Below are 27,555 nucleotides of genomic sequence, written 5' to 3' on the forward strand. Positions count from 1 at the left end.
ATATAGTATTAACCCTTTCTGGTCTGGTACAGCTTTGATTCACCATATCTCAAAGCAAAACATATCTGAATGCCTTAGACGCGTATGACCTGATTTATCATCACTTTATTGTTCAGTCCCTGCTGAGAAAGAGCTGCAAGCTCCTCGTGTATTTATGACATATTTATAAGCTGTGTAAATATAAACCCCCCACATGGAGACTATCATGTTTTTAATTACATACAGCAGGAACCCATCCTACATATTCAGATAGATTATCAACACATCTAATGTCTAAATACACTGTTGGTTACTGAATTGCCCTCGTTTAATCAAATCTGTGAAACTGGGTCTGGACGAGCCTCATCGGGGACAGCTTGTGTGCACAAACTATATATTTTTTAGTTGCTGTATTTTGTTTTTTATTGTTTCTACATAGACATGCTTCTGTGTTGTGAGATGCCTGAGGAAGTGTTCTGATCGGTAGCCCGCTGACGGACTGATTTAGTTCTGGTGTGATCATGGCATGCTCAGTCTGCTCTGCTGTAACGTTCTGATCAACAGCACAAGAGCGTTCAGATCAATACTGTAATCAATAAATCATTAATGATCCTTCCACCGCACCGTGTCATGTTTACACAGACAATGAAACACCACAACAGCTGTTATTCTGTTTATTCTCTCTTGACTGATATTAAAAACATCTCTTTTTAAATGTGCATACTGAAGGATACAGTTGTTAGCATAAAAAGATTCATTATCAAGGTACGACATAGTGTTCTCTCGAAGTCTGACATCCAAACGTTGAGTCCAGTTAAAATGCTGACTGTACAGTACACCACACTGTGCATTATCTTCTAAGTAAACAATCATTTAATAATAAACTCTAAAAACATACGACCATTAAAAAACTGTGCGTTAGGTAAACTAGGAAAAGGCACAAAGCTAGTGCATGATTATAGAGCATGCGGTGATCACTAGATCTTCTCCAGCTCCTTGAGCAGCTCGCCGAGCTGGTGACGTACCACGAGGATTTCTCCTTCACCTGCTGCCGCACCACTGTTCCCCCCGAAACCGATGATGACGCACTCTGAGGAGACACAGAAACGCCGTCACCTTCATCATTCAGCGGCACGACTGTAAACAGTGCTTCAGTAGAGGACTCACCGCAGGAGGACAGGCCTCCCAGGTCCGTGGCTCCGTCTCCAAATCATCACGATGTTTCCCGAAGCCGTACTCCTCCTTCAGCATGCTGATGACCCGGCCCTTCCCTCCGGACTGTGCCGTGGCTGGGACTCGTCGAAGCAGCGGCGTACTCTCCTGAGGGACACAGCACACTCCTGTCAGTCTCTAGCTAGCGCCCGCGGTCCGCGGCGGCAGCTCTTACCGTTGAAGAAGAACTTGAGGCGGTTTGCGTAGACGTGATTGATGCATGAGAGGGATGTTTGAGCTGCGACGCCACGTGTTCAACGATGCAGCGGAAGCCGCCGGAGTCTTTACGAAGGGAAACACCTTCACGCTGCGCTGATGAAGCTTCTCCACCAGCTCCCGGAGCAGGACAAACACTCATCACCTGTGACACAGACCTACAGCGCTCGCTCCGGACGAACAAAATACATAAATCACTTTTACATAAAACACAAATAGCTGCCAAATTATTTTTTAGATTGCCACAGAATAAACGTGTCTCATTTCTTTCTTTCACTTAAGTTGGGAACTAAAATGTCTTTTCCAACTTCAGAACTATGAAGGGTCATAAAGAACTGATTATTACCACAGAATCCGTGGCGATATCATAATCAGTTTGTTTGGGCTCCTTCAGTGTTGTCGTGAGTCCACATCTAGTCTGTTTTTCTTCTTTAGTAAAACGCAGTGATACTGGAGGGAGTTTCACCTTTAGCTCCTTGCATTCTTGTGTAGACCACGGTTAAGTAAACTATGAATGTGCAATTATAGCACATACAGTACAGGGTCCAAAGTTTGGAAACATTACTAATTTTAATTTTTTTTGAAATACGTTCCTCTGCTCATCAAGCCTGCATTTATTTTGATCAAAAATACAGAGAAAAAAAACAGTTATATTGTGAAATATTATTACAATTTTAAAATAATAGTTTTCTATTTGAATATAACTTAAAAAATAATTTATTCCTGTGATGCAAAGCTGAATTTTTCAGCATCATTACTCCAGCCTTCAGTGGCACCACTGTAACATCCAGTCTATCACATGATCATTTAGAACTCATTCTAATATTCTGATTAATTATGAGTGTTGGAAACAGTTTCTGCTGTCTAATATATTGGATGAAGAAGAAAAGGTTTCAAAAGAAGACTGCCTTTATTCAAAATAAAAAAAAAAAATTCTAATAATATATATTCTAATAATATATTTTCTTTTACTATCACTTTTTATCAATTAACCACGTCCTGCTGAATAAAGTAGTGATTTATTTAAAAAAAAAGAAAGGACAAGATAAAAAAAATTACTGACCCCAAATTACTGAACAGTAGTGTCTATTGTTAGTACAAAATATTTTATTTTAAAAACCATAGCTGTCTTTTTTTTTTTTACTTTTTAATTCATCAAAGTATCCTAAAAAACGGATCATCATGTTCTGAAAAAAAATTATTAAGCAGCAGCAAACTGTTTTCCAACTTTTGATAATGAATCATCATATTAGAATGATTTCTAAAGGCTCATGTGATACTGGGATCCTAAAAATTCACCTCTGCATCACAGAAAGAAATAAATTTTTTTTTTTTTTAAGTATATTCAAATAGAAAACAATTATTTTAAGTTGTAATAATAATTTCACAATATTAAGTTTTTCTGTATTTTTTGATCAAATAAATGCAGGCTTGATGAGCAGAAGAAACTTCTTCAAAAACATCAAAATAGTATTGTTTCCAAACTTTTTGGTCTGTACTGTATATTTAGCCACAAATGCTCCTCTTTACACTTGTTTTTCTGGCTGATCGATTTGCACTTATGGCCACTGAATGAAGAGTTCTTCTGAGGGGTAAAGCACTGTTAGTCGCATCGTTTAGTTTTCAGTCAGATGTACTGAATCTTATAATACACCTTCTGATGTGCATTCATGTTTATTAGAAGTACGAAAAGAATATGATGCTTGGATTGTAGGCTCCACGCCGCGCATTATAGAGGCAACCAAAACGGCATTTACTGTTTGTCATTTCTTATGAATTTAAAAGGTCATACTCTGTTTATTAAAAGTATTAACGGAAAACACATTACTACAGTGCTCTTTCTTCCATTAAAACACTGATGCGCTTCGTCTCGTTGTAATACGTCAACAAAACGAACAAACGATGTGATCACAAAACAAGCATTGCATGCAGAACCTGTAAAAACTACATTATACAGTCACCAGTGCTGTTCACAGCAAAAAACTACACTCACAGCGAGTAACTCAGTCTGGAGCCCTGTAGTGCTGTTTAATAAAGTGTGTATAGAGTAGATTTCCGGTTTGTAGATAGCTATATATAAGTTTACTTAATGTTGCATGCGTGTAGTAGTGTAGCTTGTGTGTAGTCCTAGAGAGTCCTAGCGAGCCGATGCTTGCTTCATAGAGAGTGTTGTAAAACAGAACTGGCACACTGTAATTACTCGATTTTAAATATAACCATGTTTGTTATTTGGCAAGTTAGTACTGTCATTGCCAAACAAACCAAACCTATAAAATAAACAGTTTAGAAACATCTTTCTCAGAGCTGAGGCTTGGCTACTTACTTGACCCCCGGGGTGAGCTCGAGCGCGGGGTGGTCAGTGATCACCTTGTTGACCTGCTCCCTCGAGCACCTGATGATGGGACCCAGGACGGTCACTAGCGGCCTTATGGAGGACAACGGAGCCGCACCAGCGCGTTCGGGGTACTTGCACGGGGCAGAGTCGCGCAGCTACATGAGCATCTGGGACACTACTAGTGAGCACACACGTGAGTGTTTGGTGTTTGTGTGTGAGAGGCGGGTTAACTGACATCTCCGTGGACCGCGTCCCGACGCCGCGAGACTGGCCGAGCTCCCGTCGATGCCCTCCTCGCGGATCACGTGTGCTGTCCACGTCCAACGCACAACGGCGTCCGCGCGGCCGGATAGAGCTCCTGACCTAGTTGCGCGCCGCGGTGGTCAGTGCTCTGGCATGAGCAGAGTGGTCTAGTATGAGCCGCGGAAACCTGGCAACGCATTTACATAAGAGTCTGGAGAAGCGGCAGCGACGCGCTTCAAAACGCGTTCAGTTCATCCGAGCAGGTTATTGCATCAGCCTCGGGGGCTGCACAAAACAATAACGAGCACGCACCGTGGCACAGACTCAGATAATATTCGCTCACCTCCCACAACAACACATGAAAAAAGAACACCGAGCTGTTGTACAACTTCGCGTGCTCTTATGACTTGCGGTTTACCTTGAGTAGCACGGGCGGGGAGAGGCGCCTCCGGGAGTCCGAGGAAAGTTCATTCGCTCCGGGCTGAAACAGCGCTGCTTCTGACCGCTGCGGGCTCCTGCCATGCCTCCGCGCAGCTCCGAGGCCAGGCCAATCACATCACATCGGACTCACTCACCCGACCTGCTCTGATTGGTCGGGCGTTTCCAACAGGGCCATACGACTCACAGGAGTTAATTTTTATTGTCTTATTGAACACGTTCACTGAGTTATAATTGAAACTTGCATCTTACAAAATTAAATATATAACAGACAAGGAACCCGGTGTCCTGGACATTCGTCCTTACCAGGCTTTATTACTGCGCATTGCGCCACACAATATTGCGGTCAGTTTTTCACGCCTGAACAACACATAATTACTGTATTTGCATTACAGGTAAGGGTTAGGTTTAGAGTTGGGAGTAGGATTTTGGGCGTGAATAAAGCACGCTCTGATGGGTAGCCATTGTTTATGTTTTTTTTTTTTTTTTTGTTCGCATTTTGTGCGTACCAACTGTCTTATGGGAGGTAGCACAACTCACAGGGACACCGGAATTAGTGAAAGCACTTGTGTCAGGCGAGACCGCATAAACAGCAACAGTTATAATCCATACCATTTGCTAAATTGTCTGTATACCAAAACAAAAAAAACCACACACAGCAGAATGAAAGAGAGAGATCGGTGCCGGGACCACACCACCGACATAATTCGGGCCATGTTTCTGTCTGTTTTTTATCACAGTCCATGGTTTCTGCTAGTAGACATGTACGGACCGAGCTCTCTCTCAGAAGCCCACAAGGAAGGGTCTTAAACTTGCAGTTCCTTTACTGGCCCGATATGAGCGCTGGCTGCCGAAGAGAGTCACGTCCCCTCGGACTCAGGTTAAAATCCCCAACTTTACAGCAGAAAAAAAAAACGTTTTACATCTGGTGCAAAAAAAAGGAATTTTGGTCGATATCGCTATTTTGCACTTCATGACAACGTGAATTTTGTTTTTAAACGCAGTTTAAATGATATAAAGTCCAAACGAAATCAAACATTGACATATTTACTTTGTTTGCCTAAATGATGTTGTGTGGTGTGGAACAATTCATTAGCAAGTCAATCCACACCAAAATTTTTTTTTGTCTTATTAATCTTTAATCAAAATCTGAAAAGCCCCTCCCATCTGCCTTGGAGCACCTTTCCTGATGACGTAGGTGACGGATTTGGCGTTGTCTGCTTCCGGCTTTGCTACAGTTCGGAGTCTAGCTTACTGCTGTCTTGCGCTTTGCTTATTTTTCTGTAACTTTTCTCAGTTTTCTAAGATTTTTACTTCAGCAGATCAGGCACAGTGCTCAAAAAAACAGATTTTTGGCACAAACACTAAAACTAAAAACTCTTGGGACGGAAAATTTTTATACTACAAAAAGAAGACTTTGCCTTCCACTGCCAGGAGCTTACCTTCCGGAGACGGGCAACACAACGCCTACATTCAAACAGAAGAGAGAGAAATGCCTCTGTTGATATAATTGTGGCATAAACTGCTGCAAACTCTACAACAGGATTGTGGTTCTTGGAAGAACAAGTTTACTTGCTGGACTTCAAAAACAGGCGGAACTCAGCAGGGACCGTCGCCTGGACCCTTCAGCATACAGCCGGTGAGTCCAGATCTTCTGCATCTCAACAGGTTATGAGCCAAGTGTGTAGAGGAACAAGCCGCGAACTGATCGGCCACACTAATCGATGCACAAACAGGGAGCGAGACCCAAACGAGGAACACACTAAGACATCAGATTGGTCACGGAGTTTCTCCGGTGACTTGCCTGATGCTGCTAGATTCCTCTACCCCGTCATTCGATATTACACGGCTTGGGAATACTGGTATTCTGCCACCCCCTAGACATATTGAGAACAGATGAGCAATGAATGGGGTGAGGATCCCCACAATTTGATTAAACATGATTCGGATTCCGCCAGCAGCAACACTGCTACCTAACAGGCGCTTCAAGGTCGAGCAGACAGCGGCATTCGCTCAGAGCGCAGCCGAGCCCAGGACCTCTGATAGTGGGTGCTGCTATTATCAGAAACATCCGTAGCAGGCCTACAACCAACATGCGGCTCCTCAGGCAAACGGTTTTGATGTGAACAAGGAATTAGATATTGGACCTGAAGCCACAAGACTGCGAAACTCGAATCCTCATCCATTGGGGCGCGAAGGAATGTATTTCCCCCGGAAAAAAGAGGCAGTAGACTCCTTAAGAGGACTCAGTGAACTCTTTGACACATTCGAAGACATCACACAGTTCCCGTACGTTTCACTCAGTGCTTGCGCCACTTCCGCAAGTGGGCACCAAGATTGTATTTTCACGGTTGCTTGGGCCTGCCAACACATGGCTACAAAGATCTTGCAATATAAAAGGCCCTGAGTACCAATTCATCGCGCAACGACACGACTCTACTTCTGTCTCTGGGGCTCTAGTAGACAAACCGTTTTAAACCCGCCGCATGGCCTCCACCCTAAATTCAATAACTTGGAGCTAGAGTGCTTAAGGCAACAATTTTACTTCTGCTTACGGCCAGTCCTTAGCAGGTATGTTCATTCCACTTGCATTTCAAGCCACACACACACCAGGTCCGAGTCATCCTGTGGTGACTATCCACAAGGACACTGCTAACACATTCCCGCCACAAAAAGCATTCTGATGGACCACTATCCCGGATGAAGCCCTGACCACAAGCTCCTCACAGCCAGACTGTGATGTATCAAAAACAGATCAGAATCAGCACCCAAGGACGACCCGAAAACAGCAAGGGAAGACAGGGACAACATCTCACATCACTTGGAAACACCAGAACACAGCCCCTCTCACCGGACACATATCCCTCTCTCCAGCATCGCCCCTTCTGTGCTTCTCACAGAAAATGGCGGGACATTGGTGTATGGGGGACTAAACTCTTCATCACTCATCGCTGCAAGCCCGAAACTTATCACCAAAAAAACGGCAACGCCCGCCCCCCCCCACCCAACCACCAAAGCCTGTGGGCCCTGCTCCTGTGAGAGCTCTCCGACAGCTGCCACAACGCAAGGATCGACACCAAGAAACACGCCCATCTGCTGTTAGGTGAACCAAAAACAACTGATAGCAGCTTGCCTCAGTGATATGGTCGGGTCTTCCCGCTTTATACTACGCGAGGAGCAACATTCACAAATGTTTACAGAACAAGCGGGAACCCAGCGTGCCTAGAGCTTTCTATATTCAGTTTATCACGGAGATAGAAAGTCTAAGGCCATCTTTTCAGCTCAAGGGCAAATCGATAGAACTCTGCCGACTATAAGCATCAAACGTGAGTATTCCGTTTCTCTCGGAAATACGTCACAACACTGGACAAAAGTCGTTTGCAACTTCCGGTTCACGCGGACTTTAAGCCTTAAAGTTCTGCATAATTAAGGGCGTGGCCACTTGAGTGACAGGTGGATTGCCGTGCCTCGCGCGCCTCTGAGCCGGCCATCACATCAATCGGCGCACCACGACTGCTTGCTTGGGCGGGCGTTTTCCAACAGGAAATAACCGAATCAAGGAGTTACACTTTTTATGTCTTTATGAAACACGTTCAGTGTATAATTGAAACTTGCATCTGTAAAAAATTAAAAGTATTAACAGAACGACCCCCGGTCTTTGTCATGACTTTCGTCCTACCACGGGCTTATAATGCGCATTGCGCAACGCAATATTGCGTCAGTTTTCTCACGCTGAATGAACACCCAATAATTACTGTCATTTGCATTACAGTGAAGGGTAGGTTTATGAGTTGGATAGTGTGTGGGCGTTAATAAAGCACTGATCTGATGTGTAGCATGTGTTTATGTTTTTTTTTTTTTTTTGTTTTGTCGATTGTGCTACCCACTGGTTCTTATGGGGAAGGTAGCACAAATCAACCAGGGAACCGGCATTAGTGATAGCACTGTGTCAGCGACGTGACAGCATTCACAGCAACAGTTATATCAATACCATTTCTAAATGTCTGTATTTTAAGTTAAAAAAAAAAAAAATAAACAAGAGATGAGAAGAGACAGAGCTCGGTGCAGACACACAACACACACATTATGGCCATGGTTCTGTCTGTTTTTATACAGTCGATGGGGTGTAGTTAAGTAAGGACCGAGCTCTCTCCCCTGAAGCCCACAAGGACAAGTGTATTAACCTGCAGGTCATTTACTGGCCGCTAGAGGCTGGCTGCCCGAAGAGAGGTCCAGTCCATAGACCTCATGTTAAAATGCCCAACTTTTACAGCAGAAAAAAAAAAACGTTTACTCCTGGCTGCAAAAAAAGGATTGTGGTCTATATAGCTAATTGCCTTCATGACAACGTGAATTTTTTTATAAATAAGTTAAAATTATAGTAAATGTCAACCTGAAAATCAAAATGGACCATATTAATTTGTTGCCTAGCATTGACGTTTTGTGGTGAACAATTCATATTGAAAGTCAATCCACACAAATTGTTTTTTGTCTTGTAATCTTTAATCAAAACTGAAAAGGACCATCCCCTCTGCTGGAGCAACTTCCCTGATGAGTAGGTTTTGACGTTTTGGGTGTCGGCTTAGCATCCGATACAAAGCCCCATCAAACTGACCGTTTCGACCAGGCTGCCTGTGTGTTGTATGTAAGCATGACAGCGCGTGAGAGGATGCCGAGGGACTTGATTTTTTGGTTGTGGCAATACGCATGTATTGCTCAAACAGGTAAGGTCTGATTCCCGGACAAATGATCTTCCGGTGCTCCTGTTATTCGATCTTCCTCATCTCCCCTGCTGCAAACTAAATTTCTCGATTGAAGGGGAATGCTGGCGGCTGGTTTCAGGTGGCGAGTAATCCTCAAACAACACGATTGTAAACTTGCGTTTAGATCTGCCTCATGTTCTGAATGAAACACCTACTTTTTCTAAGGTCCAAATCAGGTGATAGTTGGAGAATATAAAGCCACGCCCCACTATCTTTGTTCTTCATTTAGATATTCCGTTCCTCTTCAGAAAATACGTAACAACACTGGGGAAAACGTCGTGTTGGCAAACTTCCGGTTCACCGCGGACTTGAAGCCTTAAAGTTCTGCCTAATTAATGGGCGTGGCCACTTTTGAGTGCCAGGGTGGATTGTCACTTGCTAGAATACTTCAGTCCCGTGCTAGGTGGGCGTGGGCCTACAGCAACCAGCTCCCACCGTTTTTGCCCATTTTCGTATTAACCCGGAGAGTCGCGCGCGGTGACACACTGCCAAGATGGCGACGGCTGCCTCTCGGCCCACTTTGAGCTTCAGGACAAACGCTCTTCAGGAATCTACGGTGTGACGTCACGGCACTACGTCCATGTTTTTATTACAGTCTAAGTGGTAGAGGACAAACAGTTTAGTTTTACAGTGTTTAACGGCAACAAATGTGAACATGTCTCTCAACACGGTACACATTCTGGACATCTTTGAAAGTAATAATTACGTTTTAAAAAAGCCGTATTCATTTACCTTTTCTAAATTTAGCGATGTTTTTAATCCTTTCTTCTTAATTTCATCGCAGCATTGCTTTACTGATGCTACCATGTTACAGTAAATTAGTTACAATACAAAGTACAGTTTAGTGAAATTAAGGACTTTGTTCTACCTGAGAAAGATAAGACGTTGCAATCAACAGTCTAATAGGACATTGTGAGCATTACATACAGCTGGACATCACACACACACAACACCGTGCCGATTGCATAACCCCTCACGAACAAATTATAACGTCTGATGTTTGCATACATGCATTCCATGTGGACCGTCGTGTCGCTATTAGCATAATATACCCAGTTCTCAAAATAACAGCTGACTTCATTGGCTCCGTTTAAGAGTGTTGTCCCTGCCTGCCTTCATTACACATAGGACCCCTGCAGGGCTGGAATGTGTGGTGCAGGACTGATCCTGCCTCAGATTCATATCTGCTTGTCATACACACACATTCATTAATCAAGGAAACGAGATCTCTACAGGGTGGCTACACTGGTTTTTCATTGTCTGAAATCCAGGGTGTATCTGAGTTCACAATGAAGTTGTGAGTCAAGTTATAAACATTACCATTTAGTCATTTAGCAATGCTTGTCTTTTATCCTAAGTGACTTACCACGAGAACAAATAGAAGCATCAAACCAAACAATATAAAGAGCGCATGATATATAAGTGCCCAAGGTGAAAGTCCTGGCTGTTAGTCTAACTCAGGTTTTATATATGAGTTCAATGAGCAAAAATTATACACTTGTCATTTATTTTTTTTTTTTTTTTTTTTTTAAATTGAGAGAAAAAATGATTCCAGTTTGTTACATATCTGTCAGTGGCAACAAGTGTGGATAATCTTTGGGTTCAGTATCTGGTATGAACGAAGTGTTTCTTGTAAGTGTTGATGAGTCCTGCACACCAGATTCCTTCATTACAGACGAGATTCAACTCTGTGATGGTTTGTGTGGTTCCTCACATGACTGCTGCTTCTAGTCTTACACAACATTGGATTAAGGTCGGACTTGACTCGGGCCGTTCGAAAATTCACTTTGTCCTTCTTTAACCATTCTTTGGTAGAAAGCCTTGTGTTTCTGGGGTCGCTGCTGGACCCACTTTCTCGTTGAGATCTCAGTTTTTCCTGGTTTCCTTAAAATTTTCTGGTATAATTCAGAATTCCATGTTCCATCATTGATGGCAAGCCGTCCTGGACCAGAACGCAGCAACAGGCCCCCAAACAACACTAACAGACGAAGGGAAGTTTTCTTACGCTGGAATGCAAGTGTTTTCCTTTGTTCAGAACCGCTTGCTCATGTTAAACAACCAAAGTTAATATCTTGGTCTCATTCATCCACAGACACATCTAGTACAGTAGTCATCGGGTTTGTCCACTGAGCCAGGGTATATAGCAGGATCATGGAGTTAAATTTAAGGAAACCTTTTTAAGAATCATTTCATACATTTTAAAGACCTCATCACCACGCCCAGGTTTTACCGGTCTACCATCGGTGACACTTTAAATTACATTTCGTATATATTTGAATTGTAATGATAGCACAAACTAAAAGGACTGACTTTTGTGATACCTTCTCATTCTAAATACAAACATGATTAAGACTGGAGGGGAACATAACAAAAGATAAATAACTGAGTGACTAACCAATGCAACCCTAAGAAGAAACAGACTTAGGACCAATAAAACAAAACAGCGACAGCGAAGTCCTGAGGAGGGGAAAATAAAGCTCATCTGAGCTAACGGGACAATGAGTTCACACAGTATGTTCTAAAGATGGATTTGTTAAAAATCAGCTCTTATAAACTCTCTGTCAAAGCATAGCTGGTTTTGTGGAATCTTTCTCACTGAACAAAACACCTGAATGATCAGACCAGTTTTCACCTGTGAGTACGCAGTGCTTGATCCTGATGCAGACTTGACAACTCCTGATCGTGTCGGAATGATCATGGAAGGTTAAATAATGATCCACAAACTTTTACATCCTTGATTAATTGTGCATCCCAAGCCCATGGCAGTAAAAATAAAATAAACAGCCCAAAGTAGCCCAATGTACCATGTCCCAATATATAAAAATGCCATTTCCATCACTTAAAATACATATTTTACAGTCACTGTTATCACATTTACATAGACACGCTCAAATTTGTCCTACTAGTGTGGCCTAAAACATGTAGCACAGTTTTATATTACAGGTAGAAAATGCAAAATGTTCAGTGCAAGCATTTCAACCAGATTTAGTTCATGCAATAGTTCAAACACGCTTACTCACTGGGAAAATACCCCATGGCAACGTTTATAAAGGAGACCCCATTTTGTGGAACCACAAACCCTGCAACCGCAACACGAGCTGCAGAAGGTCAGATTGACGGTCACGGGTCAAAAGTACGAGAGATGACTGATAAGATGTTGGAGGATTGCTCCTCAACAGCACTCCGAATTCATTTGCTACAAATCTCTTTTTATCGTAAGATGTCTCCTTTCACCAGTGCACACACATGTTCACGAAATCAAAAGTTAACTGCGACTGCGAGCGCCTCATTCAAAAGGGATTAAATAACGCCCGCAGATTGATACGGGCGCCCTGATGGGATACAGTATATACAGACGATTATATTAGAATGTTTGTGAAGCGGATACAAAACTCGCAGGAGCGTGATGGGAGCATGCGGTAATGGTCAGAATTTCAGGAGAGCGGGATCCACAAGCCCCGCGCGATCACACAGAAGTGGACGTCAATCCTGCGGGATTCCATAAATAAACCACACAGAACCCAACTATTCAGATGAATATACATATGAAAAGATGATACAAATTTAATACCTTGGAAAAATGGGCAATTTCAGACTTCTTTTTAATACTTTTAAGGGCCTTTAATTTCTCCTAAATTGATTTATCAACTTTTATACTTTTTAAAGACCCCACGACACTCTGTAATCTTCTAGCAAACTGCAGACTGGCAGCAACAAAGTAACTACGATAACACCATGCTTGTCCCCTTAACATTACATCATCCAATGTGGAAGAGACCTTTAGAGTGGCTCGAAGGTACCCTGGGTTCCCTTTGCGCCTCACAGACTAATACCACGTCTTGCGTTCGAGTTAGCTTTGCTGGTCAAACACCTTCGGTGGAGGGAACAATGCTCGCTCTGAATTTCCTCCATACTACACCAAGCTGACTAGGGAATTTGACTTCCTCAGAGATGGTTTTGTGACCTTTTCCAGCAACTCTTTTTCGGGTCCCAGAGATCTTTGTCTGGTGTTTATGGTCATCCCAAACATGAATCAGAATAATAACATAATATAGAATATATGAATTTTATTTATAATGAACGCCTTTCACAGCGATGCTCAAAGCGCCTACAACATACAAATTAGTCAAACAATCAAACAAACATTTGCAGTAAAAAAAAAAGTCTCAAAAAAAAAAAAAAAAATACACACTTTATAAATGAAAATTTGAGTAAAAAGATATGTCTTTTAAGAAGTCTCTTAAACAATCCACAGAAGCCTCATCCCTGAATAGCGCAGGTATTTTCCAAACTTCGGCGCATTAACAGGAAAAGGCCCTTCCCCATAGTTTTTATTACAACGAGGCTGACACAGAGAGAGAGAGCCAGCGAGGCGAGAGATCGGCAGGATGGATTGCTTCCACAGTCACAGATGTAATCGGGAGCCACCCATTGTACTCCGCTTTATAAGTTAAATAGAACGTTAAATCATACGTGAGAACGGGAAGCCAGTGCGAGTGCGTGCACCGGTGTGAGGATGACGTGATGAGGTGGTGATCAAACACGGGCGGCAGTGTTTTGAATATATTGCAACCTCTTATTAGAGTTTTTGCTGGTAAACCCTCAAAGCGAGAGTTAACAATAATACAGCCTGAGGTGAGGCAGCATGGCTAGCGTCTCTGCATCAGCACTGAGAGAAACAGTCTGATGCGCGCAATTTTTCTCAATGGAAAAGAAGCAACCTTCGGATGTTATTAAAATGGAGTGTAAATGTTGCTGGGCATCGAAATACCCCCCAATTACGAACATGACCAGAAGTGGGCAATTTGGGTGTTGTCTACTGAATTCTAAACTTTACAATTACTGACATTCAAAGGAGTGCCAATTAATAAGACTTCAGTTTTGGAGCGTTTAGTTTAAGAAAAGTTAGTTTCATCATCCACCTTTAATTTCCAGTAACAGTCATACGGTTTGAAGAGGAAAATTAACGAATCTCTGTTCTTATAAAACAGAGCAGCACTGGACCCTGATAGTCACCCCCGCTGACGGAATGAAAACACCTCTGAACCGATGGACTCCCAGTTATATTGTGGTCTTGTGGAAAACGGATGATCTTTTGGGTCCACATGTAGTGGTTACAAAAAAATTATAATTTTTTCATAATCCCTAAACCACTTTGGTGGCGCTGTGTTGAAACTGGCAGGTAGCCTCAAGTCCCTGGTTTATTATAACCCACACCAAGTTTTGGTTCTATGTAAAGCAGTGCAGAGATAGATAGCCTCCAATGTTTAATTTTTTTGTCGTGTTCTTCATCATAATTTGTTCTCACACACACTGCTAAATTATCAAGAAGGGTTTGACTAAATAACTCTGAATTCCCTTAACTTTTTTTTGCCACAGTTTTGGTTTGAATAACAAGCTGAAGGCCAAATTTAGTGAAAATCAGACAAACTTGTCTCAAAAAAGTAGGTTTTTCAACCTTTTTCAAAATTAGGTTGCGTTGACCCCTAATTAATATTTCAGCCCAAAGCCATTCCAGATCTAAAACCACTACACTTAGGGCGGCTACTCTAAACACTGAGATTACTAGCAGGTGCCGGCAGTGTGCTCTGGTTTGATGCCCGCTCAGTGCACGGGCCAGGAGTTGGTTTAGGTCCTGATCTCAACTAGTACTAGATGTAACGACGTCTGCTTATGTGTTACTGCAGGAGCTGCACAAATTCCAGAGACGCCAACAGGAAAACGATCGTAGCGGAGGCAGTGTATTATTATTCACAATACACACTGATGACGAATCCGATTAAATTAAAACAACATTTACTTAAAATACACAACAACAGACACAGAAAAATAAAATATCATCGGCACATGCTAAGATAAAATCTGATTGAGACTAATAACAAACAGCAGCGATGACACGAAAACGTCAGTGGTTCAAGTTTGGCCCTCAGTTTTTTCTCACAGCGTCTTCTGCTAAGAAATAGAGGCACGTCACACTTCTCATAATTAATGTTGGCCTGACATCGTCAGTCATAATTTCAGCCCACAAGCAAAAGAAATGAAAAGATCCTCGTGAGGCGAATGTGAAAGTGGTATGTGAGTACGTGTGGTGTTTCTGAGCGGGCTACACCTTCCCTGGAAGTCTCTGTGCCTTCTCACGGTTCTTAGCGTATGATCCGACGGCTCCGCCATCTCCTTCTCTCTGTTAAAACTCTCCTCCTCAACTGACTGTACAAATCTGAAAGCGAGGTTCAGCCGTAACCCTTTAAACGCAGCATCCAGAACTAACTAACATGACGATTTCTGTCTGTCATGTGATGTGCAGGTACCGTTCTGTGGTGCAGGCTGTCTACACTCTGCTCCTCCTCACGTACGGCACTGTGTTTCATTACCGAGCCAGATCCGCGACCTCAGAGCCACGCTCTTCAGTCTTTCAGCTTGCAAGCAGTCGTGGGTTGTATTCAGCTTTTACGTATATCGTCTACAATTTACCTGTAGTCCACTCTAATAGATATGGAAGCCTGAAATGAATCCACATGTTTGAATGCTAGTTAGTTAATTAAACCAACGCTTACTTTCCGATTGGACTTGATCATTTAGCAGTGACTCAACCACGCACCCTACTGACACCTAGTTTTCATTCACATCATTGAGTTTTTTTATATATTAATTCCATCACCAAATATTCAAAACGGTCTCAAATACATTGTTATAGTACACGTGTAAATGCAATTCACGACCAGCTTTTTTTTCTGTAGAGGACGCAGCTTCCTTCTGTGCAAGTGCAGAGATGGATTTTGTGGGCACTGATTTAATTTGAGTTAACAGCCCAAAAGTCGTCTGGGACTGAAATTCACTGATTAATTAAGATCCAAGACTGTAACAGAATAGATGACATACGTTCTAATAAGGTTTAGGGAAAGAAAGGTCTAAATCAGCACAAAAACAAACTTAACTATTGTCCTAAAGAGGCAACAAAGAAAAAAAAAAAAAAAATCCTCTCGTGGTTTGGTGCCTCGGTTCACCTGGGTGTGAGTTCAGTGTGCTGTGTCGTACCTGCTGGCTCTGGACACTCCTCTGACCGGTGATGGTTTTCAGCCCAGACTCTGGTCTGTCTGGCTTTTGATCTGGCGCGTGCTCTGAGCGCTGAACACGCTGAGCGAGGACGCTCCCCGGCCGTCGCTGCTTCCGTGACTAGGAGCGCAAGAAGCTCTGAAACTCCCAGCAGCATCACTCGCACACACACAAGAGTCACGCTTGCACCACCTCAGCCTACACAGAACCCCTCTGTGCTGAGTCAGAGCACGGGGGCTACACCCACTCAGCACGAGGGGCTACGCCCCCCTCCTCTGACCCGCTCTGAACTCGGCTGCACGTCTGAACCGCTCTGAGATCACACCTACAGGAGACAGGACACATCCGTCAGCTCTGAACGACACACACACAGCAGGCATCAGCACACTAGGCAGAACCCTCACCCTCCACGGCCAGACCCTCCACTTCCTGTGCAGCACTTCCTGTGTCTGGATTTCTGTGTGAAGGTTGAGCTCAGGATTCCTGTATGTGTGTTGACTCTGGTTCGACATGATGAAGGAGATTGGTGGACTCCTCCAGGGATGCCCTTCACAATCCCCCGCCAGTCTCTGAGACCACACCCACAGTTCACTGTGATCTATTAAACACGCCTGATCCACTCCGGTTACCGACTGGACGTTCTGCTGGCTGTACCCCATTAATGCGGTCACCATACAAAGGACACTGTCAACAAGGTCTCTTACATTTTGACTGATTTAACAGCCATATCAAATCAATTAGTTTAAAATCCTACAGCACATTCATTTTCAGTGCACAAAAGGGTACCGGCAGGATTTAAGCTCAAATCAAACAGACCGTAGTTTTTTTTTTTTTTTATTTTTAAGACATGCACAAATAAACTGAACACCCACTATGTGTGCGACAGATAGGTGGGTCTACTGGTAACTGATTAAATTTAGTGGTTTCACATTTTACGTCCATAACCTAACCTTCTACAGGACCGGTGGAAACCAGTTCAGCCCTACGGTGTGTGTTATGATCTGTTGCAGAAGCAGTGGTGAATAGCAGGTCTGCTGCAGCTGTGGGGCGGCGGCGTTTGGTGACGTCAGACTCCTAACCTGTGCGTCAGCTCCTAAAGCTCCGGTCTAGGTGCGGCCGTCGCGCACCCCAGCTCACTTCCCTGTGAGGGCATCTGCGCTTGCGGCTCTAGCCGGTCCTTTCCTGAGTAGAGGGGCTTGAAGGGGACGTGGCATGAGGCTCACAAGGCTGCAGCAGTGGTGGGAGCCACAGCGTTCGCGGCGCAGAGGGACGTCGTGGTAGAGAAGATAGCCATCCATGGAGATCTGTAAGTCCGGCTGCGACTGAAGCAGGCGGTGGATCCCGTACTCGGAAGGCAATGCTGCAAGGGATGTCAGGGATTTACCTCTGTGGGCCGCTCCCGCCAGTTCAGAGGCCTTGCATACGCGCAGCACGGTTCTGCCTCCAAGCGTGGACCACAGAGAGCCCTAGAACAGTCTTGCGTCGTCTCATTGGCAGCTCAGACTTCAGAATGCCAGAGGAAGAAACAAAGTCTGATGCACTCGGCTAAACAACATCAGAAGACACAAGCATACACTGAAAACACTAGATACTACCTGTGACGCGGTGAACAGATAGCAGCATGCTACAGATAACTCAAGAGTTATAACATTGTTTACTAACATATTTACAATACTGGTCATCCACCAGGGACCACACCACTTGTAATTCATATTCCTAAAACTTATAAATTCATTTTCTGGGGTGCATTATTAATAAATTCCGGCTGGTTATCTGTTCAGAAGCTAGCAACAGAGCAGAGTCTTAACACACTGTATAAAGTTTATAGTGGGTAGTAGGGGGGCACAAAGTTCGCGGGGTGAGCGTATGGAGGGGAGAATCTCTTCAGCTGTGGTGTTTGTCAGTTAAACCCTGTGGCTTCATTGCGCAGGTCATCATCTGTGACGCATGACAGGCTGGAGGGCGATTGATCTGACCGACTGAAGCCAAAAAAGCACGCTGGTCCCTGGCAGCTGAAACACAAACCACTAAGCACGGCGGTCAGAGCAATGAACACACAACCCTACTACACACTCACACCCTCACAGCGAAGCCCCATCATTACCTGTGCTCTGAGACCCGTCACTGCCGTTCCCATCGGCGATGACGCTTGCTCTGATCAAACACCTGCGGACGAACAACCCTAGTGCGTACGCTCTAACCAATCAGCGCGGCGAGAACTGCAGACTGATCAGGAGAGCGCCTCGACCGATCCTCAGACGCTCCAGAGTGTGCTGTGGCCGTACCGGTCCTGTTCTCTGCCTCACAGTGGATGAGTGCTGATCACGCACACACGGAGCGGCGACAGAACGAGGTTCAGCGCCTTCTCGCTTTCCCCCCGCGTGCCGTGACCCTGCTCGCTCCGTCTGATGGATAACTGGATCAGAGAGGCGCTCCAGGATCCTGGTTTACAGCCTCGCTCCAGCCCTGACAGGAGCAGCAGCAGAGGATAAGCGTGGAGGAAGAGGCGCGGGAACAGAGGCAGGAGAATCAAACATCACACATGGCTACCTGTGCTCCTAGGTGCGCTGATCAGCTCGCACTGCAATTTGTAGATGATGAAGAGAAGAGGAAGACGTCAACGTCTTGGATGAGGCTGTCCAGCGGCTGGAAAACACCTTGGAGAAGCAATAAGACTACTTCAGTTGCTTGTCCGGCAACGTTCAGATGTGTAAATCTCAGCAACAGGCAGGCACCCTGATCCGGTCCACACAGTCGGGATTTTGCGTTAGCACCACCTCAGCCAGCTCAATCTACATGCTTATGGATCTGATGCAGATCATAGACCACGGCTTATCTCCCTACAATGCTTTCACATATTCAGACCAAAACGTGGTGTGTGTTATAACAACCCTTCCAGCACCAGTTTCAGCACCCAGTGCCAACTAGTGATCAGGAGATGTGAGAAAATTATTTGTCTTACTTCTGACAGTGGTGACCCAAAATTCCAAGACTCCCCTGGGTCTCTTTACATTCAGAGCAGCATTCCTGAAATCACATTATTATAAAATTGATCCCAACGTCCTGCAATTTTGGTCCGCTCTGGCCATTTTGATTTAAAATGCTACATTTTATGACACTTCACACTGGCATATCGTTACAAAGGGTGGGAATTGTCATCGGCTCCATGGTACTCTCAAGGTGCCCAGTTCAGGACAGCGCTGCCATGTGGGTCAAAAAGATGTAATTGCTTGTCATGGTCTTGACCAAATCCTTGGTCATACTGAATACTCTTTAATATATATTACATACGCAATTATAAAATAATCTGGCAACCCATAAATTCCTATCCGCTATTTTTTCAGACAGTTCTGGACAGAAATTTCTCCAATCATCTTCAGTCCATGCCTGCTAAAAGATTTCATGCTGATAGACTACATTTTTACTGCTTACCTCACATCAACAAATTGATGATATTATGTCAAACAATGACCAATTAGTCAAAAGTGATAAGCAATTGTGTCACATCATTACAAGCACATTTATGGGTTTGAAACCACAAGTGCAAGTTACCATAAGAAGCGAATATTACAAATCAAAACCATGTTGTATGGCTAGCATAATGGAACTGGAGGTCAAAGGGCAGCGGAAGGTGAGGTCACCTGAGGGCCTCGGCTGACTCCTGAGAGCTGCTCCTGCGCTCCGCTGCGTCTCCATCATTGCAGCGTGAACCCCGTCCTCCTGAAGTGCATGGACCAGGACGGAGACGACTGATGCTGCCTGTTCACTGCACCCCTGCATCACAAGCACAAGTGAGCGGGGGGGCTCCTCTGACGTCTTCCGGCACACGCTTGAACATGCTACATACCCGATTGACAATGTGTACACTAGTCCGTCCTTCCCCTCCCCGACCCTAAGCGCCCTCAGTGAAGCAACTCATCTCTTTGCTGTATTTATTCTATGATCTTCTGGCGCAGCATTCTCTATTTTCCTGTGCCTGTCAGTGGTCTGGTGACAGGAACTGGAATTTGGGTGACAAAAGGCCACAACACGTCAGGGCTCTATGCAGACGATGAACGCCATCCTGAGAAGGAATCGCAGGACATGAGCTCTACTCATCAACACTCCCCCCCGTACCGGACCGATCCGGATGCTTCCAGAACACAAGTCTGAATTGTGGCATGTTGATGATTAAACACACCTGAAATGGCGTAACTGGGCTCATGGTCACTATTGTGGGAGTAGCTTCCTGTCGAGATCGTAGTGGATGAAGGTAGTCTCAAAGGACCAACAGCACCAAAGCCGAGCAAACAAACACAGAGAACATTTTACACAGCGTGATTACACAACCCACACACCACACACCGCTTGATCACCTTGAGCTCAGGTCATAGGTGTAGAGCCCTTCATTATAATTACATGCATTATTCGCATGTACCTTAGCTCCAACAGACTGTCAATCATTGCTCAGAACTCACACACACACACACACAGCACACACACACACATGCACGCACGCAGCACAACACACACCATGCGTGCGTACGCCACACGCACGCACTGCACAGCACACAACACACCACGGCTTGACTCACCTGAGCTCAGTTTCAGTCGTAGAAATCCTTCATTATCATAACACTGTATTCTTCACATGTTATTTAGGGTACCTAAAGACTGTCGATCATTGCTCAGACATATGCACCACACACACAGTCCACGCACACACACACACACACATGCGCGCGCACCGCCAACACGCACCCGACGCAACGCACAAACACATGCGTACACACACACACACAAACAAACAACACCGCTTGTTTCACACTGATCTCAGTTCCAGTAGTAGAGACCTGCATTATCCATACATGCATTATTCTCGCATGTACTTCAGGTTACAAAAGACTGTCATCATTGCTCATACACACACGACACAGCACGCACTGACACGCACACACACACACACACACACGCGTATACACGCACACACACCTTGATCACCCGTTATACTCAGTTCAAGTTTAGCAACTTCATTATCATACATGTGTATTATTCACATGTACTTCAGTTACAAAAGACTGTCATCAGTTGGCTCAGACATACCACACAACCACACACCACACACACACACACAGCTTCTCTAGCATAAGCATCTGGTGTGCACGCAGGCTTCATATACACTGGCTAGATAGTCATCACTGTGATCCGCACATCCCGTGTAGGACCTCAGATGAGCCGTCAGCTGAGGTCATGTTGTGTCCACAACCAGCAATTATCATCACTGACACACTGACCATTCCGTACCATCTTGGTGCTGTGATTCATGGTTGACGGACCTACGAACAGAAACGAAACGTTTATTTTTATCATTTTAAATAACGGAAGGTCATCAAGTCCACCCTGTGGTTGAGATCCACCAGCCTCTCGCACATTTAAAAGGTTCTGAACAGTTCATGGCTTGCACGCCCCAAAACAAAAACAAAAAACAAAAACTCATCAGAATAACTGGAGAGAACTCACGCGCTGTGTCTCAGTTAAACATTTGTTTTGTGCCATCACAGGCTCTCGTGCCCTGTATCTCTTGTTCTGAATTCAATCCTGAAGTCCCCTAATGACTATAGATTATGTATAATATGAATTCACCATTAAACCATATCTTATTTAAGTCACGTTCCTGAACTAATTTCCGCCTGACAGCCTTAGCAACGGTAAACCAAGGGAAGCAGGCTTTCAGAGACCGATTTCTAACGAACACCACTGTAATTTTCTTAAGCCTCCAGCTCAGTTCTGCACATCCACAGCTTCACGAGAAAAAAAAAAAAAAACTAAAAATTCCCCACTGGTAAGTGCCCAGCTGTGTAAACCAGAGCAGCGGTGAGTGTGTCGCTTCTTTACCTCGCTGAGGCTGTGGAGTCACACAGGAGCGTCTCTCTCCAGGGACAAGGCGCCTTGCTTCCTGCCCTTGACCTGTGACCCCTGTTAGGCCCGCTGTGACGTCTTCAGAGGAGATGGCCGGGGCAGAGTGTACCTGTGCTGCTGGACAAAGAAGACCGCTCACTCCCACGACACTAACGCAGCTCTGCAGGAGCCAATCACAGTAGCACAGACATCGTCACAAATGAGGTCAGACCACACTCCTTACTGAGGCTCATGAGACTGGAGCTTGACGTGACCATTGGACAAGTCCCATAAAAGGAACAAAGCTGATGTTGACTGGACTAGTCCACGTCCTGTATAGCACCTCGTAACCCGAGGAAGTCCAGTGCTAATACTACAAGAATCCACTGCCTTAAGAATGCGAAGACCGGAAGAGCGGGTATCAGTGACACACAGACGAACACCTGCGGACTTCACTCGCGCCCACGATGCACGTCGAAACTGCTATGGATCACACAAACAATAAACAACACTAACCCACTAACCACATACATCAAGCGACACCATAATATTGTGTTGTGATTAAAAGAAGAACAATGTCAAAAATGTACGAACAAATAGGAGTTAAATCAGTTTAGGGGGCCACAAGACATAGCCACTGTGCCACATGGGAAAGCTTCGGACACCCTTTGATAAGCAAAACATATAAGACATCCACATCGGGCAGCATACACCAACTTTGCCAACAAAAGACTATCAATACAAAACAACAGCAAAAAGACAACTCCATGAGATATCATAAAAGCAAATAGCCGCGTGAAAGCAAACCCCAAAGGGGAGGCATATTATCACAAATTCAAACAATAAAATGGGGTTTTGGTATCTCTTTTAATGTGATGTGACACACCCTCTTCCTCTTTAACTATACTAGGGTTTATGTAATAGAAATAATCGAGTGAACAATGGAGGGACAGTAACATTACATCGGTAGCCTCAGGACGGGGGGCATTCAACCCACACAAAACTGAAAACTTAGTACGAAACAAATGGGATCAAGAAGAGCATAAGTTTGATGGACCTCCAAAAAACCGGCATTCAAGACTGCCATTTAGCAGCGTGGAAACACTACAATGGGACCGACAACCTAAAAAAAAAATTAGAGTAGGTGATTCGAATAAACCCACAGAGACCGCGTTGAGCTAGATGCACGAAATAACTATGTGTCGTAACCCAGCCGAAAAGTGTTTTGAGAGGTGCGGCGGAACAAGAAGATAAAGCAACAGGAGAGTGTGGAGGATATGCCGTAACCCACCGGGTGGGCCATTACGGAATATAGCAGAGAGAGGAGGAACCCCGGGAACGGGGGGAACGCTGGGCGCCGCCGGGGGGGCACCCGGGGCCGTTAGCTGCCTCAAAGCAGGACATTTAGCAGAGTTCGTGTTCAAAGAAGGCGTCCGGTCGGTCTGAGGGAGTGTCGAACAGCACGACGCACGAACCCTGCCAGACACACCCCCGGACTACTGAAGGACTTCGAGAGGGTGATGCACAGTTCAAGCACTGATTCAGCAACACAGCTCTTGAACACGACCTTACAGGGGGCAAGGGCCAAAGTAAACGGGGACAGGGAGTTGGGGATGGGACTTGTCTAGGTGAATTCAGGCTTCAACAAGAGTTCAGACGGGGTAGAGAGAGTAGTGTATTGCGAAGGCATTTGCTGCGGGAACTCGCGCTCTGTGCATGGGCGCTGGGGGAAAACAACAGGTGAGGTGTTACCGTGTCCTGGCTGTCGGGATCAAAACCGACCAAGCGCGCCTTCGGTCGCCGCAAGCTCCTGTCGGGCCGGAAGCAACAAACGCACCGTCGCCTTGAAGTCTGACTGGACGAAGAGCAGCTCTGTCAACTGAACCACGGACCTCAGAGGAACCCGCGGCACTGCATGATTCTAAGCCAAGGCCTGCGCAGACTCTCCAGAACCCCTGAGGGGTGAGGAAGACGACGCCGTCCTGCTCCGAGCGACGGTCCTTCCTGGCCACCCCTGCGGTGACTTGGGATTTCAGATCCAGAGCTTTGGCTGCGGAGGCTGTGACGGAGCAGGTTCTTCTCCTGGATGCATGACAGGAGCCACGGGGTTGAGAACGCGAGAGGAAGTGCAGGCCGGTGTTCAGATGGTGTCTCCAGGAGGAACCGAAGGCTGGCTGCAGTGCTGCTGACTTGTGCTGCCCAATGGTGTATCGTAACTTCAGAGTTTCGATGATTTTCCTCCAGCCGTCGGCGAGCTTCTTCAAACACACTTCCTTATTAATGTCTAACAGAGAATAGCGTCAGGCAAAGCAACAACACACCGCTGACCTCACGGGTGTTATCTGCGTCAGTGTGGTTTCGGTCAGGTGAACTGTTCTGCTCCAGGAGTACTCTGCTGTGGGTGAGCTTGAGAGGATCTGTGCTAGCGCGACGCTTTGACATCCGCACCGTGTCCCATGCACAGCATGGTGGGAGTTGACACACCGCAATGTATGAGAGTCAGAGAAGAATCGTTCCTGGGCATCATTTCACTACACTACAACTCACGTCACTGTCCCTCCTGCGTTCTCAAGCCAGTAACATCGTGGACATGCCACGGTGTTGGTGTGACGACAGCTCAGCGTCGGCAGTGGCGGAGTCAGAAGTGCTTTTTCTCGTGCCTGCCGCACTTCCGCTGGCTCTGCAGTGTGGCGCTGGGTCGGGCGAGTGGCACTCAAGAGCGCTCTAGAAACCTACGCATGCTCACGCGATGTCGCCTCGCAGCTCCTCCCATGACAAAGAAAAGGGGCCAAACATAAGGACTACCGGCAGGCTGGATGAACGTCTACGGAAGAGCGATATACGCATCCACACGCAAGTGGTTGGCGCGAAGCGGTTCGTGTCGCATTGGAATTACCCCTCACATAGCGGTTGACATAAGAGGAACCACACAAAGGACTCGTGTTACCAACCCTCGCAAACGCAGGTTAGGTTGTTCGGCCGCTGACTGGCAGGACAGACCTTCACAGCTGTTGATCTGAGGAATAGCATGCATGTGGCAGGGAAACAAATTCCTAAAACTGTGCACCAAGAGCTATTGAAGTTGAATGGACGGTCATCAGTGTATATAAACGGCTATCATTACACATCACTCACACTGACTTGACTGAGTGGTTTCAGAACATCTCATGCACAATGTATGACGGCGTGCTATGCGCAGTCGACTCTCTTTTCATACTAACAGATGGTCTAATATATCAGTACACACTGCACGACTGCAGTACCCAGAAAGTTACTCATCACAGGAGAACATAGTCACCACGCTCATGGCTGAACGCCTTATGAGACTTGAGTTCACCAATAGTATCAGATTAAACTCAGGATCACCACTGCGTTTCGTAACTCTTAACAGTAGTAGAACTACAGACGTACGAGAAAAACTAAAAAGTGCTGCCAGAAACACGAGTAAGTATGAAAAACAGATCAAAGTTGTCGGCAAGTTGTTCATCTCGAGCAGTGAGTGAGGCTTGTTCTTTGTTAGCGTTGATTAACATTAAAGACAAGACGGCTGCGGCACAACACACAATATGCACGAGATCCCATGTACTGAGGCTGATGCACGCGGCTTTACACACGGTGCAAAAAAACAGATCGAGATGGTGCAAACGAAGTGCTTTTTTTAAAAAAGAGTTTTTAAAAGATGAGAGTGCAATTGTCGTTCGTATTGCAGAGTGAGGAGTTCTGTCAGCTGGTTCTGAGACTGCGAGTGTGAAGGTCTGGGTATGGCAGTGCGAGTTTTAAAATTCCATGACTTTCCCACAGTCTTTGTTCCATGACTGGGGCTTACAGAGGTTCGAAAGAATCTCACAAAAGCATGAGAAAACTGAACGGGTTTAAACGCAAATCATTATTTACTTGTTTATGTATTACCTTAAGCTGGTGTGTGCTCCTATCAGAGCAGGCTGGCGTCCGTGGAAGAGGCTGCTGAGCGCAGTGTCCAAGTGTATGCACCTTCACAGAGCGCATCTGTGTGTTCAGCAAAGCAGGCTTCAGGAAACAGTCTATAAGTCTCATCACAGCTCAGAGCAGCGGTCGCTTGAAAACACCACGCTCTTAAATGAGCATGCATGATGAGTCTATACAGACAGTGATGCCGAGTTCCTAAGCTGTCACAGTGGTCGTCCGCTAAGGCAGGCCATGTAGCGCTCTCTCGCGCTCTCCACATGGACCCCGCTCCTCCGCGGCGTCAGCAACCGGCGTCCTAGCTCCACGGCACGGCGTTTCATCAGCGTAACACTCCAGGAGCTTGAAAGGAGCGAGATCAGAGGAGTGAAGTGCCACGCACAAGCTACTCATAACTACCACAACAACACAACAGGCAGCTGGAAAAGAAAACAGAAATGAGACACTTAAAGGGTCGGCTTTCACCAAGGAAAAGCTCATGCATGTGTAAGATGCCCTTTAGGCTGTTTCTGTGTGTTAGGATCTTGGTGCAGGCAACACGTGAGAAGAGATAGAAAATGTTTCTGCTTTGAACTGGGCTGTATAGTATCTTCACAGAGCACGTGAGGCTGAAACGCTCACCGTCCTCAGTCCCCAGTGTGCTTGTGCTGGGCGTTCTCCTGCTCTAAACGGTACTCCTGATGCTGTTCTTCCTGGCTGCATCCAAGGATCCAGTTTTCAAACAACTCAATGAGCACCTCCTCCCTGTGTGTCTGCCGTCACGTTGGGACGGCTACTGGCGTGTCTGACGGTCTCTGCTGGCGGGCTCTCTGTGACCTGATCTACTGCTGCCGTCCTGATGCTCATGCCATGCAAGTCTGCTCAGAGCCTGTCTGCCCGCGCGTCAGCCGGAAGGAGCTGCCGAACACAGAGAACATCACTAAAGGTTCGATCTCGACTGCGGTCCCATCAGGTGACGTGGGTGCTCACCTGCCGTTTCAGATCCCGGGGTCTCTCAGGCTCCTCCCCTTCAGGGGTCAAGGGTCACATCCAGCTCCTCATCATGACTAGAGGACAGGAGGACCGGGGGAGGAAGAGGTTTCGGGCACCAGCTGCAGCACCAAGTCACCTTTGACCTCTGGAGGAGAAGTTGACATGATGGAGACACGTTAACATCACATCCTCTGCACAAGCACAAACACACACCACACGAGTGCTCACTCAACCACAAGACCCCTGCTCTGATGTTTAATGCGTTATTGGTCTAATCATATCACACTCATAGCTTCCCCTCCTGTCCTGGGGACGCGTGTATTGATGTGGTGGAGAGCACATACTGCGCTCCTCCGTGCACACGTCCTGGAAGGCGATCTCGAGCTCCCGCTGCTGCTGCTCGTCCCGCAGCTCCTGCTTGTCTGTAGAGAGGCTGGAAGATCTGCGCTGGGACCGGCGTTCACTGTCTGTCTGCGGCGCATCAGATCAGCCTGCTGCAGACGCTCCACTCACAGAGCAGCCCGC

At 45.7% G+C, this 27,555-nt stretch overlaps 1 pseudogene; it reads right to left on the reverse strand.

The window, feature by feature from the left end:
- Positions 1–641: 641 nt before the first annotated feature.
- Positions 642–4,507, reverse strand: LOC122147613 (annotated as a pseudogene).
- Positions 4,508–27,555: the final 23,048 nt, after the last annotated feature.

This window comes from Cyprinus carpio, chromosome A15 (assembly GCF_018340385.1).
Source record: "Cyprinus carpio isolate SPL01 chromosome A15, ASM1834038v1, whole genome shotgun sequence".
Taxonomy (NCBI): domain Eukaryota; kingdom Metazoa; phylum Chordata; class Actinopteri; order Cypriniformes; family Cyprinidae; genus Cyprinus; species Cyprinus carpio.